Source organism: Ambystoma mexicanum, chromosome 3q (assembly GCF_040938575.1).
Source record: "Ambystoma mexicanum isolate Mex_15411 chromosome 3q, UKY_AmexF1_1, whole genome shotgun sequence".
Lineage (NCBI taxonomy): Eukaryota > Metazoa > Chordata > Amphibia > Caudata > Ambystomatidae > Ambystoma > Ambystoma mexicanum.
In genome coordinates this window covers 363,000,627-363,015,185 of record NC_090926.1, presented here as the reverse complement: position 1 = coordinate 363,015,185, position 14,559 = coordinate 363,000,627, and the positions used below count along the sequence as shown (strand labels likewise).

At 43.5% G+C, this 14,559-nt stretch overlaps 1 long non-coding RNA gene across 1 annotated transcript in view; it reads right to left on the bottom strand.

The window, feature by feature from the left end:
- LOC138581864 (uncharacterized) overlaps window positions 1-13,808 on the bottom strand; it is a 212,692-nt gene extending 198,884 nt beyond the window's left edge. The window contains exon 1 of the long non-coding RNA XR_011304833.1: window positions 13,722-13,808. This is a non-coding gene — a long non-coding RNA (uncharacterized lncRNA). The remainder of the gene's footprint in view (window positions 1-13,721) is intronic.
- Window positions 13,809-14,559: the final 751 nt, after the last annotated feature.

Genomic DNA, 14,559 nt, shown 5'->3' with positions numbered 1-14,559 from the left:
AATGCATCCACTGTAGACATCACAGATGGTCACAGGTTCAATTCCCAGCAAGTGAACTCAGCCTTTTCTCTTTTTCAAGTCACGGAAAAGAACATCATTCTATTGGGTAACAATAAAACCTAAATATAATGCTACGAGATGTAAAGTTATGAAGTGCTACTTAAACAAGCAGTTACAATACCATCAGTTAATTATTACATTACTTAAGAATAGGAGTGATCTGGCATGCAGCATTAGATCCAAACTTGAAATTATTATTAAAGCAATCATGTCACATTCCAAGGACTGTATCAGGTTGCAATAACCTGCGTTCCAAATCAATAGGCCAAAGTGCAGCAAGGGGCCTTTAAAGAGGGCAGCAGAACAATACCACCACACTCCAGGTCCTAGGGACAGGGAGACTTTTGGTACTGCATCTTCTTTTTGCTGCGCCCTGTTACCTCCGGGTGTGGTGCACAATATAAAGAAAAAAGCAAACCTGTTTTAAGGTGTCCAATGCGTGTCAGGATAACAAGCTATTTCAGCCTTTTTGCATTATGCCTAAAGTGCTTTGTTGTGCAGGGACTGTAGGAGACAGGAAAGAAAGAGATGCCCCCAGAAAATCAGGATGGAGGAATCTTTTCTCCATTGTTCTGTGTTCTGTCTGTTTGCCTAACCCACCCCTTCTCCAGTCCTGCACTTCAAAAGCCCTTTTGTGTGCAACCCCCAAATGCGAGGCAAGCCTTTGTTATGGAAAGGCCTCTTTGAAGCCAGGCTTTCAGGAGATCTTGAGTTGTGAGTCAGTGGACTGGCAGGGATGAGTTACCCAACCTTCCAGAATGTTAAGAGATGCAGGCATCCTGTCCTTTGTCCCGTTTACTGGAATGCAGGCAGGCATGTTCTTGTAATCCACATTGCTTCTCATAGCTGGCATGAGCTCACAGGGTTGACACTGGCATCTTACACACCAGATGTGGCTTTATATAATTATGCGAACCATGAGCCACCATAACAAAACCTTCTTATGGTTTATATTTTCAGATGATTTATTTATCGACTTCATATGTAAATCATTCTGATTCACAAGTGCATCACAACATCTTGTAGCCCTTAAGTGCAACGTCAGCCTGACATGTGGGTGCCTCTACCGCAGCCCCTGCCAGCATTTCATTGACATGTGTGTCGAATGATCACATCTTCCCATCAGCCTTTGACAGATGCTGTACATCCCGCGTTGCTGAGGAAAGAACTAGAGCCCCCATATGGAGGACACTGGCTGGTAAGCCACGTTTTGCTTGCAACATGCCTGTGGGGGCACTATAACCACTATTCACATGGTATGGTCTTTGTGGGGAAAAGATCTGAACATTTTTGCTAATTGAAAAAAAGAGAATAAAGCAAAAATATTTTAATTACGATATTTGCACTCTGTAATTTTTCCTAATCCCAAGAGTGCTCCTTTATTATTCTGAGCAACTTCAAAGTGGCCTAATCTGCTTGAAAGTTGCATTCCACAGAGCAGCTGGGCCATCTGCTTCAGCTGTAAATTCGAATTTTCCATGATGGCTGCTGCCTGTTCCGAGCACCCTAGTAATACCACGCGTGGCTTTGATTGGCTTGCCCTTCTTCTTCTTATAGCCAATCTGTAAGCCGGCAGGTGAACGCCGGCCCTTTCCAAGCCCTACACTGTGCCCCGGGAAAGTCTTTCTCCCTGCTTTACATCCTGCGTTGCTGAGGAAAGAACTGCAGCCCCCATCCATAGGGCACTGGCTGGTAAACCACGTTTTGCTTGCAACATGCCTGTGGGGCCACTATGACCATATTTCACATTGTGTGGTCTTTGTTGATAAAAGATCTGAACTTTTTCATAATTAAAAAAAAGAAAATATTTTAATTACGATATTTGCATTCTGCAAATTTTCCTAATCTAACGAGTGTGCTTTTTTATTCTGGGCAACTGCAAAGTGGCCTATTCTGCTTGACAGATGCATTCCACAGAGCAGCAGGGCCATTTGCTTCAGATGTGAATTCGAAGTTTCCATGATGTCCGCCGCCTGTTCCTAGCACTGGAGTGCTCCCATACCTGGCTTTGATTGGCTTGCCCTTCATACCGCCAATCTGTAAACCGGCAGGCGAACACCGCCCCCTTCCAAGGCTCCCAATAGGCCCCTGTCTGTTCTTGTCCATCCCCGGCTGGGTGTTGTGGGCCCCAATACTACAGACCCTCAATATACACCTGGATGCTGATTCTCATATCCAGGCGGTCTTTGACTTTATTAGTGCACCCTTAGACATCACGTAAGTGTGGCCTGTATCTTGCTCCCCTCATCATCCTCTGGAGTCTGTGCCTCTCCTGACAAACTCTAAACTATCCTTATGGTGCATATTGTTGCTGCTGTTTAAAAATATTTATTTTTATCTGTGTGCACATCTGACTATTGCTACTGTTTAAAAGTTTTATCTGTGTGCACATCCTGACTGTTGTTGCTGTTTAAGAATCATTTTATCTGTGCCCACATCCTGATCATTGCTGCTCTTTAAAAAGTCGTTTTTATCTCTGTGCACATCCTGATTGTTGCTGCTATTTAAAAATCATTTTTAGCTGTGCGCACACCCACTTTTCATGAGAATGTGTTTACATAATTACCGATGCCCCAAGATTGGTGTCCAGCTCGATTCCAGCATTACTTTATGCTGACAATCTGGTTTTAAGGTCTAAGACCCATCAAGGTTAACAAAGGCTCTTGGATGCTCTCTTTTTCAATGTATGTGCAAAAAAATTCTTTAACTATCAATCTTGAGAAAACTAGAGTGATGGCTTTCACTGAAAGTAAAAGACAGAAAACATCATTAAGCTGGCACCTTAACAGTGTACAATTGGAGATGGTCCATCAGTGCATTTATTTGGGTGTGATGATAGGGGACCAGATGAAGAGTGAAGCTCATTTACTAACTTTGAAAAAGAAATGGACTATGTCAAAGTCACAAGCAACTATCCTCCAGGCAAAGTATGTCAAATTTGCAATGCGTCCAGCTCTCACATACTATCAACGAACAGTCGTTCCTGATTTACTATATGGATCAGAAACCAAAGCAATTATCCGATCAATAATTTGGCGAAGGTTTGAAGGGAAATGTTGGTGGTGAATACTTGTGCTCCTTACATGTGTACCTACTATGTGGATGTGATTCGAAGTGAGTCTTGTATCGTTGTATGCAAGATATGTTTAACAACTGATTGCCTTGTTCAGAAAGTATATTATAGTACATAAATCTAACATGTTGATAACTATTCTTTCAAAGCATGTGTTTTATTCACAAAATCTTTTTATCAGGAATTGGAAATAAGTAGTCATTGACGCCCTTGCAGAGATTGATATCTCAATTGAGGTACTTGTAGACAATCCCACCCAGGTAAAATTAAATTATTTCAAAGTGACTGGATTAAGACTAGGAAAGATTGTCAAAATTATCAAGATTTCAAAAACAATCCATTCCGACATAGATTTAATATCCCTGAAACGTAAATGAACAGATGCTCCTCTCCCTCATATAGAACAGACTTGGTATGCCTGAGATTCAATATATGGCCTGCTAGAGAAATCCAGACAAGACGCAAATTAATCTCCCAAAAAGAAAATGTGTGTCGATTTCGTAAAAAGTCAGGACAAATCAAAACTCTTTGTCATTTGGTAGTTGAGTGTGATTCACTAATACAGTCTCATATCCCATACTTGAAAAACCCTCTACAAGAGTATGACCAAATGATTCATGACCTCCTATGGCATATTATATTTAATGGAACTTTAACATCAGTGAGCATTGGTGCTACTGGTTTCCTAAATGCATTACAAATGAAGAAAATCAATTAAAGCGAGAATGACTTTGAGAACCCTGGGGGAGTTTATATTGAACCTAAACTGTAATTCGAGTTATATTAGATTTATGTTAAACTAATGAATAAACAAAAGTGTGATAGCAACTAAAATGTTATGCTAAACAACAACCTGTTAAAGAATTAAAGCAGTAATCATCAAAATGTACAGAGAATGTATATATGAGATGAAGATTCTGAGGATTTTATGTTGATTTTATGAATTATTCACATGTAAACAACACTTGTCGTTTAATAATATTTTTTAATGATATATTCGAATATTTTTAAATTTGAATTGAATGAATTAGTTAAAGGGTATCTCACTTCGTCATTTAACAATAATGTCTTCTTATGAAATATCAGATTATTTTAAACTCTGTAAAATGATATTGTAAAGTTGATGAAATTCAGCTAAAATAATAAATAAAAAATAAAATGAACAAAGAATGTGTCGACATGTCCACCCCTGTGTTCACTGTCTAGTCTGCTATCTGTCCCCTCATCCTCGTCACATTCCATTGTTTCTCACATTGTTCATTGTTGGGATACTGTGATTGGTTACCCCCTCTGCCCTATGCTCTGGTTGTTACTTGCTCCCTCACCCCCACCCCACCTCATTTCCCATTGTCTTGCTGTGCTGTTAGTCCCTTCAGCTCTACACCTGCTCTCCCCTTCCCTCTGTGTCTTCACTGTGCACATTACCTCCCCCCAGCTCCCAGTGTATTTTTCCCAGTCTTGTCCCCTATAACCCCCCTCTGCCTACTGCTTTCCCTGTGCCTCTGTGGCCTCAGCCTGGTTAAGTGTACTTCACTATCTGCAGTTTGCTTTGGCACTCTCTATCCCTCCTACCTTCCCAAATTGCTTCTCTTTCTCCTATCCTTCACCCCTTACTAAGTCCAACAGGAATCAACTTAAGAAGGACATACTGGGCTCTAACCCAGGCCTTCCTATTGTAGACACCTACGTCACTGCCTCCACCAGAGAGCCTCTCAGCGACATCCTCTTTGTCGTTCCCTCAACCGATTTATGGACTCTTCATATGATTGTTCTTCTCTCTCCTTTCTCTTTCTCTTCCTCACCCATTAATGGTGGCATCCGCTGGGAGATCCTTCTTGCCCTCTTCTCCACCTCCAGGGTCATCATCAATGTCTATCGCAAGGGTGCCATTATGATACAGGGTCCTAAACCCAACATTCTACACTTTGATCGATTCCTCCTTCGCCTTATCAACCTTCATTTTCCTTCTGCACCGGCTCCCTAGCCACCAGTTCCTTTGGTACACCTGGCTCCCTTGCCAGCTCTGCCCACCTTGGCCCCCTTGCAGCCTCCTAACCACTCTTCTATCTTCACCCGGGCCTCCTTGCCGACAGACCCCACATTGACAACCTTGTCTGCCTCCTCGTCTTTATTGAACCTGCCACCCAATAACACAGTATCTGGGGCTCCCTTGCCCCATTTGCCCCCTCCCGCTCTGGCATCTTCTCATCCACTGTGGTCCCGGCTCACTCTTGAAGAGGGGGACTACTGTCCTCTGTTCCCTGCAAGTCTTGTACTGTTGGCAATCTGCTCCACATTGCCATGCTTAACACTCACTCAGCTGTCAAACACTCTTCTGACATCTGCACCCTCCTTGAACCCCTGGATGTTGATGTTCCTGCCCTCAGGGAAACTTGGTTCAAGGATTGCTCAGTCACAGGTTTTGACACACAATACTCTCTCTGCCTAGACCAAACAGACTAGGTGGGGATGTAACAATGATGTTCCCTGTGCGGATCCCCATGTCTGTCATTCCCACTCAGGCCTACTCATCCTTTGAGTGACTGGTCTGCAGGCTCTCCCTTTCTCCCAGCTCCTCACTCCTGCTGGCCACCTTCTATCAGTCACCTGGTCAGCCCTCTTACTTCCTTCCGTAATGGGCTGACCTGGCCTCCTCTCTCCTTTCCTCCTCTTCTCAACTCCTCCTGCTGGGTGATCTCAACATCCATCTCGACTCACCTGATTACTCAGGTCCTTTCCGCAATCTTTGCGACTCTCTGTTCCCCTCTTACCCACTGGCCCAATGGACACAGCTGGCCATATTTTGGATGCTCACATCTCAATTGACATTCCTCTATCTAGCCGGTCAAGTTGCACAGCGAGTAGAGTACTCGCTTTGACATCCGCGCAGAGCTTGCGAACGCAGGTTCGAATCCTAGCAGGGCCAAACTCAGCCTTTCATCCTTCCGAAGGTCGATAAATGAGCACCACACACTGTGGGTAATAATAAGCAGCGCTCAGATACCTGAGGGTTTGTAGAGCTATATAAATGCGAAATTATTATTATTATTATTATTATTATTATTATTATTATTATTATTATTATTATTATTATTATTATTATTATCCCTCTCACTACCTCTCTATCCTGGACTGATCATTCCCTCCTCTCATCTCACTTAATCTCTCTTCCCCTCTTGCATTGGTAAGCCCAGAACTGCCTCCCAGTTACAAGGTCATCCGGCCCATGAAAAGAGTGTCAGTAGCACCCTTTGCCTCCATCTACTCTGCTCCTTCTACTGCTGTGGCTGACCACCCTGACACAGGCCTCCCTAACTTTAACCTCTCAATTTCCAACAGTCTTGATATTCTTTCCCCTGTCATGAGGGTATGACTGAGGCCTACCAAAAAGTGCAACTCTTGGTATGACTCTGAACTCTGCACCCTTAAATGCAAGTGCAGGGCAGACAAATAGAAATAGGATTCCTCGGGCACATCCTCTGACAAACTGTCCTGCTGCGTCCTTCAAAGACACTTTAGATTCTGCATCCACTCCAAGAAAATAACCTTTACTGAAGCCTGCATCTTTGTGGCATCCAATAATACAGCCAACCTCTACAAAGTCTACAAGGAACTAGCCAATCCTACTGCAGCCTCCTCTGCCATTGCACCCACCCAGGCCCTCTGCTCGGCCCTGGCTGCACACTTCACATCAAAAACACAGGATATCATATCCTTTCTCTCTTCCTTGCCACCTCATGCACCAACATCTCTTGTACCGCTCATGGCTACCCCCAGCCTCCCCTTCTTCTCTCTTCTCTCTCCCCTATCTCACCCGAGGAGGGCACTACACAAGTCCGGTCTATGAAAGCCTCCTCCAAACAGGTGTACCCATGTCCTTCCAAAACCATCAAGGACAACATTGACTCTCCCGCCCCAGCCTTGGCCGACATCTTGTGGGATATTTTGACCCATTCCCATGTGCCACTACATCACTGTACTGAAATGGTGAAGGAAACAGCCCAAAATGGATGCGCTGACTCCTGTGCATGCCAAAATCTTGAAACTGCGTTTGTAATAACCAGAAAATGGTTGCACCGCCCTGCCAACCCCATGTCAGGTGGGGTAAAACAAGAGTAATCACTGCAGGAATGTGCCAGTGTGCTCTGCAACATTCAACATGGAGCAAAGGAAATAACCAGCAGTACTTTGCTGTAAACCCAAAATGCCTCTTTAAAATGCCAGCTTTTCAACCATAAAAGGTGCTGTTTTGGTGCTAGATCTATTCATTTCTTCTGAATCATTGAGATTAAAAGGGTCCTGCAATGCTCAGGATCATCCAGTGTGGCTCAGAGGAACCGGGCCCCATTGCCTGCCAGCTCCTGGCAACAGAATCTTTGTAAAAGCAAATTAGGGATTGTGTTTCATTTCTCCATGGGAAATGTGGTAAAACTTTGCAACAAGTATCAGAATCAGCTGTGCAGAGAGACACTCGAAACAAAGGTATGATACATGTATCCAGGCTGCAAACAACTCCAGCACTCAAGGGAAGAACTAATGCTGACTAAAATGTGTATTTGCTGCAGAAGAAAATCAGTTTTAATGAAAACAGTTTAATGTGCCTTTTCATGAATGAAATGCAAAATTGCCTGTTTTTTAAGTAAGTTCTTATGCAAAGGCTTAGTTCTTTAAGAATGTCAAAGGACTGCTAATGTTACAAATCCACCTATAAACTGTGTTATTTTATATTTTTTATTGAAAGATTTAAAACGTGAACTTAAAGCTAGACCAAGTCTGAGTTAATCAACTATTTGAAACAAACAACCCTGCTTTGACAGTCCGTAGCCTGAGAAAGGTTTGCACCTCCATTACTGGCAGGAAAGGCTAATTGCTGCTTGGAGCCCTCGCATACTCATGACAAAGAAACTTCATTAGACATTCGTCTTTGCCGCAGGCAAAGACAATAACAGACTTGGACACTCACCCTTCCATGGGAGGGGCAGGAAGCTCCACTCTCCAGGGAGAGTCCCCTCATTTAACTTCAAAGGATTTGCCATTTGCTCACACTTGGGAAGAAAGAAAAAAAACTGACATGTGACTTTTGGGTTTAAAATGCTTATTTTGCCACTGAATTTCAAGACATTTAACTTGGCAGCAAGAATAAGAAAAAGAGTGAAATGTACATACATCTAAATCTGAATTTCTGCTATTCATTTGAAAACTTGGTAGAATTTCTTACTGCGTAAGGAACAGAAGTTATAAAGAATCACCAATTGCACCAAAACTATTAATGTTGCAAATCTAATATTGTGTACCCATATTCTAGAGGTAATTGCACATATATGCACAGAATTGGGAAATGTTAGGCCACACCTTTCATGGTTAAAATTGCCAAAATTCAACAGAAAGACTCAACCAATTCCCACCGACTTGGGAGTTGGATTGGAATGTGACCCATGAAATATGTAATTTATGTATCTGATTTTCTTTGAGGGCATAACTACACAAATATGTATTTGTGGAAAGTTAGATTTTGGTCCCAATAGCTATGGGAGGTTTCCAGATCATATCATAAAACATGACAGCCCTTTCTGTCATCCAACCAGCAAAGAACAAGATGGGAACTGTGCTCTTGCCCAGTCATAGCCTAGTGGGTGTGGGTAGTAAGTCTGCTCCTACCATAAACCTTAGTGATGTCATTTGGCATGATAAATAAGGGAACCTCACAACACACAGATTCCTGACTTCATCCTGATTTCCCTGTGACGCCCTGTTCCTGAATTCTCCATCTTTGTTCCTGATTCCAGATTTCTTTGCAAAGCCAAGGCCTCTGCATTGCTAAACTCCTTTTTTCAGCTAGGACCAAATTCTGAAGCAATCCCAAAACTTAAGGGATCCAAATTTGATCCAGTTTGCCTTGCTACCATTTATGCTTGCCTACTCCAAACTCGCCATCTCACTGATCTCTGGTCTCCAGTAACCAGCGCAGTCCAGTCCGAGGTGCCAGTCCAGATGAGCAGAACCACCCAGCTGACCAAATTCCACCAGATGTGCCCTGCTGTCCTTTAGACCTGACCCGTGTAATGACCAGAGCCCCGGATGGTCCAAAATTTTAAATTAAAGTGGACTGTATTAGTAGGAATCATAGTAAACCATAGCATATTTTGCCTTGCCTTGTCCTATCCCAATCTCTCAACTATCCTATCTTTACCTTAAGAACCTATAATATTTTCAGAACCATTCTTGCAACCCTGTCTGTAATTCCTAGCGTTAGCGCCGATTGTTCTCTTCATTTTTGTTTTACTAGACCATAAGCCATTAGTGATTTTGATTAAATAACATAATTCCCATAAAGAAAACGGGGTATCTGCCACATGAAGGGTTACAAGCGGCTGTGTTTCTGTTGAGATTCACGGGTGGCATTGTCTTTTTCTTAGCCATTAAATTTAGTTTAAGTAAAATCAACGTGTCATTTTAAAACCGATTTTCTGTTTTTCTCTGTTCTGTTTTCTTAAAAAAAACCTCTCATTCAACATTGCATAACTTCCTCAATTTAATAGCTAGAGACTTCATTTCAACTCTGACTTAAACATAAGCCCTGTAGCTACATCCCAACACAAATTGCATCCAAAATATATATACATACACTTTTTTTTTATTTTTAACTGTTTAGTGAATTTTAGGCAGGAATTCACATTTCTGCAAAGTTTTACACATGTGATTTTCAATTTCAAGTATTTCCAAACTTCCATTAAGATTCAAAGTGTGTAATTTTGCTCATACCATAGCTTATGATTGTTAGCATCTTTTCAATTTTGCTCCCATAGGAATTTATATTGATTTAAGGACTTTTGCACACTTTTCATTGTTTTTCTCAGCCATTTTCGAATGTCATTTTAAACGTGTTGAGATGTCCAACCCGTTTTTTCTTTATTGTTTTGGTGGTGAAGGTTATCTTTAAATTCTGTTGACTGTTCTGTATTCCTGAACACCTGCTGCTTACTTACATCTTTGTAGAATTGCTTATTTGTGAGTTGAGAATTTTGCAGAGGGAAATCTTAACTTAAGCGCTATCTTTCAAACAAGCCAAAACTGTTCTTTTCTCTGTGTTTTATAATCTATGTTGCTAAAAGTGAATTCAGCTGCCTTACCTAAGTTCTCAATTGTATTGTCACCACATTGGTGATTGCTGCACCATATATTAAAACATATGTTTGATTTGAATTTTAACTAAATAAATAAATATTACCTTTACCAACCAGCCCGGTTCCTGGTCCATTGTGACCTGAGGGTATTTTGAGAAGGGGTGTGATGTGAGTGGTATATCACTCAGAATATTGAACCTATAGACACAATAAAATAAGTATTTCATTTGCGCACTGCATACTAGGCTGAGACCAGGGTGTATTGCCTGATTGAAATCCTTAACTGTCTGCAACCTCTCATTCAACACTGGAGTTTTCCCCACTGCTCTTAAGCACTCCATTGTGCACCCTCTCCTCATAAAACCTTCTGCTGACCCTTCCATTCTGGCAAACTATTGCCCTATCTCTATCACTCCTTTCCTGGGCAAACTCCTGGAGAAGTTGGCTATTTCTCAGCTTTCCCTCCGCACTGAATCTGTTGGTTTCCTCCATGACCACCAGTCTGGCATTAGAGCATCCAGATGCATGAAAACTGCTCTCAAATCTTGATTCTAACTCTCCCTCTGTCCTCTTTCTACTCAACCACTCATCTGCCTTCGATACAGTGAATCACAACACCCTTCTCGCACATGTCTGTGATACCCTGGGCATCACTGATCAGGCCCTTTGTGGCTAACCTCCTTTCTCTCTGACCGCCCATCCCATGTGGAATTAGGGGCCTTGCTCTCCCCTATCACTCTCTCTATGTGTGGTGTCCCCCAGGGATCTAACCTATCCCCCTGATTTTTCAATGCCTACATGACCCCCCTGGCCTGTATGATAGCCACATTCACCTCAAACTCTCAGTGTTATGCGGATAACACACAGCTCTCCTTCAGGCTACCCTCAGCCTCTTCCTCTTCTTCAGTCATACCTGACTGTCTGTCTGCAATTCAGTCATGGTGTGCTGCAAACAACCTCTGCCTCAATGCCAGTATGACAGAGATTGTTCTCATTGGGACCCGGGCTCCTGCCATTCCTCTTTCTCTCTGGTTGGCCTCCCTTGGCCCTGTGCCTCGACCTACAAATGAGGCAAAAATCATCTGAGGGTTATCTTTGACTCCACTCTCTGCTTCTCATCTCACATCAGGCACATCTCTAAAAATTCCCACTACCAACTGCACCTTTTCAGAGGTCTGCTTCCTTTTCTCAGTTTCCCCAGAGGCTCACTGTTTCCATAGCCGTGGTCCTCTCTAGGCTAGAGTACTGCAACAACCTCTTTCTCAACCTTCCCTCGTCTACCCTCCGTCCTCTTCAACTCATCCAGAACAGAACAGCAAGACTTATGCTTGGCCTCAAGCCCAGGGACCACATCTCTCCAACGCTGAAATCCCTTCACTGGCTCCCTCTGGCTGCAAGGATTACGTTCAAGGCCCTTTGCATTGTCCACAAGGCTTCCTGGGGACTGGGCCCACTCTATCTGCAAAGCTATCTTCCTAAATACTCTTTCCTGAGCCCTACACTCATTTTCCTCCAACTCTCTGCGGGTCAGCTGCTTGTCCAAGCAGAGACTTGGGGGAGATCATTATCCACTGCAGGTGCTTCCCTCTGGAACAGCCTCCTGGCCTCTCTCCGTCTTGAGCCGGAATCTCCTCAAGACTTTCCTTTTCACCTCCTCCTTCTATCTCCCTGTTCCCTGCTAACCAGTTCTTTCTGCTCTGTCACTCTCTCTTCTCTACTACTGCGCAGTTTCGCTGATTGGCTACCTGGTGTGCCTTCAGAACCTCACAGGTCCCAAACTCTCTTTGCCAGCACCCTTCGCTTGCCCCCAGGGTTTTCACTTGCCACAGCACTACAGCGCCTAGGTTACTACTCATGAGAGTGGTATCTCTCTGCACAATAACCCAGGTTCTGATGGGACTGAGTGCACTTGGTCACTATTGCCCCCCAACGCACTTCCTTTTCTGTGCACCCGCATGATCTGAATGTACCATGTCTAGTAAGATGGCTTGTCTTGTCCCCCTTATGGCTTCCCCTCCCATTCATGGTTGCGCTTTGATACACTTGTGTATAAGCGCATACTAAATAAATAATTAATCAATCAATCAAGCATGGCATGTGTCTGGTTATGCCCCAGTCTGATAGGGCTTTCAGAGGAGTGTCTGAATCATAAGCATGGGTAGCCAACTTGCCTGTGGTTTGATTCATGATACCTAACTCCCATTTGACCGGGTTGATTTTCTCTACCTGTTCTTTATTGCAGTCTTTTTTTGGTTGTATTGTACAGCATCTGGAAGCTGGGTTCTTGGTTGTAGCTGGGGATCTGAACGCCTCGTGTATTGAGGTTGATTCAAACAGTGATGTTAAGCGTCTTTCAAATTACAAATCACAGAGGATTGGTCATGGTTGGAGCTGGTTGAGTTGCTTGATTGGAATGGGTTTAATAATGCTGAAAGGAGCAGTTCAGGGGGACATATCTAGTAAGGCAAAATGGGTGCATACTGCCATATGGATGGCAGTATGCACTCTTCTGGAAACAAAGATAAATAAAATGCAATGCTGGACCCACCTGTCACCATCTGCACACCCAAACAGCCGTGTGCTTCTTGTGGGACTCGCTCTTTACATGTGCTTCTTGTGGCATTCCTCCTGTATGACACCACTTTGGTACCGTACTTCAGCGCCGATTCCAAGCGCTTACGAAATTTTAGGAGTGCCACAAGAATAACCATGCAAAGACAGAGTTAACGAGAGTGCCGGTTGCTAGGTCGGTTTCCATCCCTTCCTAGCAACCGGCACCCATATTCCTAAAGTGGCGCAATCATTCCGACTTTGGAAGATTGCGCCACCTTCAGAATAGGGTGTAAATACCGAAAATATCATTATCCCTTTTTACGACAATTTTGGGCAATTACCACCAACTTGAGAATCGGCCGTGAAACCCCAAGCGTATAGAAAAAAAAAAGTCAAACCTGGCGTAACAGAGAGATGTCGGGTTCTAGTTTTGGAACTCTCCTGTGCTAAGTTCAGTTTGGTGGTTTTGTAGTCCTGATTTTAATGTGCAAGGTCACAGGCAGGTAGGGGTGAACCCACACCCCTGGAAAAATTTAGAGAAACAGTCCTGGTTACCTCACAGTTCTACTTTTTGAGAAACCTTGTATTAATTAGTTCCCACTCTATTTGCGGTGTATACAAGGTTTCTCAAAAAGTAGAACTGCGAGGTAACCATGTTTCTCTCCACTCTTATGACAGGTGTTATGCTCCAGGGGGGCTCGAAAATTAGCCCTATAATGGTACGCAGTCCCAATTGCCACATAATAATCTGATTAAACATGTGTTTTCAAAATATGCACGTTACTAGGATGCTGCAGTATGGGTGCGCCACTTTACATGTTTCTGCGGAGCATAAAGCACATCAACGTAACCCTTAATGTGAGCCTCCTCTCTGTTACCACAATCCCCTCTCAGACGCCTCTCTCCCTTACATAGCATCTTCGTGATGGATTTTCGGCACGGTCTCTGTACAGACGCACCCATTTTCTCTGCTTCCAGGGACTTGTCTTCTCGGAGCTGAAATAGAGAGGAACAAGGTTTCCATTAACCATTGAGATAACAGCACAGCACAAGCCCTAAAGCAGCACTTCAATGATGACTGATAAAATGGCCTCTGTGTACCAAATTTGCCCTGAAACGCCACAGACCACCTGACCTTGCCCAATTTGACTCCTGGTATGTAAAGACCATTCTACAGTAATTGTTGCGGTACATTCCCTGGCTGGCAAAGAATCATACAGCGGCACCACACATGGCACTACACATTGCAGGAAGGGCCATCCTGAACCAAATGCATACACTCAGATGTGTAATCTTAGGTAAGGTAAAGTGGTCTCTGCCATTTTGTCGGTCTCAATTAATGTGTCCCTGCAAGTAAAGAGGGAGGTGGTTGCAAGTGGGATAGTGGGGGAGGCATATGTGAATCCTGTAGTGTTGTTAAGTGCAGGCCACAGACACCCAAGTCCCATTTGTCAGTGATGATTCCAGGTGGTTAGGTTGTGTGTTTCTTCCAGAGGGGAGAGCCCCAGATCGACGAGATGAATTCAACGCTGCAATGACCTGGCTGTCATAAGGTGAGTGGGGTATGATAGGGATAGAGAAGTGAGCAGTGGCATTGCTCAGCTAATGTGGTATATTGTAGGCGGCTCACTGCCATGTGCAAGTGTTGGATGTGTGAGTAGTGTAGATGGAGAGATATAACAACATGCGTTGGTTAGTGAGGGAGTGTGAACGCATGATTTTGCAGAAGAGAACCTCTGGTTCAAGGCC